Here is a 624-nt window from a genome sequence, read left to right as displayed (position 1 = left end):
TCCCCCCGCCACGAGCCTGGAGCACTATAAGCAAGCGAGGTGTGAGTGTGTGTGTGTGTTTGGGGGAGAAGGGACAAAGCGAAGGGGACCGGGTAATGTCATGGGGGTGCGGCCCCAGCATCCCGCCCGTCCGGGAAACCTGCGTGGGGCAAGTGCGAGCCCAGGAGGAGAGGGGAGCCGCCAGCTGCCGAGCACCGGCTCCGAGGAGCTGCGAGGCCGGTGCGGGGAGACTTGCGGAGCAGACGCCGCTCCGGGAAAGGGAGCCGGTCGCTGCGGGAGTTGTTAGGGAAATTGGGAACCGGAGGGAGTAGAGACTCAATGAGTTGCAGTTGCCGCTGCAAACGGTTGTTGGTTTGCACTCAAGGAAGGAAAGGATCGGAAACCGCGTCAGCACTCCAGCACTTGGGCCTGAAGCCCCGTCCCGGCGACCTGCGGGGACGCGCAGGGAGCCCGCTGCTGCCACCTGCGGGCCGAAACCTGAAGAGCGGAGCCGACTGTCCCTGGTGGCGGCCCCTGGGGCCTGAGTCTTCAGGATGCAAGGGTCCAGTTTCCTTTGCAGCACCAGGCAGCTAGCATTCCCGATTAACTGTCCCAGGAAGTGAGGATCTGCTAGGGCACCGAGTC

The sequence above is a fragment of the Myotis brandtii genome, unplaced genomic scaffold (genome assembly GCF_000412655.1).
Source record: "Myotis brandtii unplaced genomic scaffold, ASM41265v1 scaffold123, whole genome shotgun sequence".
Taxonomy (NCBI): Eukaryota; Metazoa; Chordata; class Mammalia; order Chiroptera; family Vespertilionidae; genus Myotis; species Myotis brandtii.
This window is presented reverse-complemented; position numbering follows the sequence as displayed.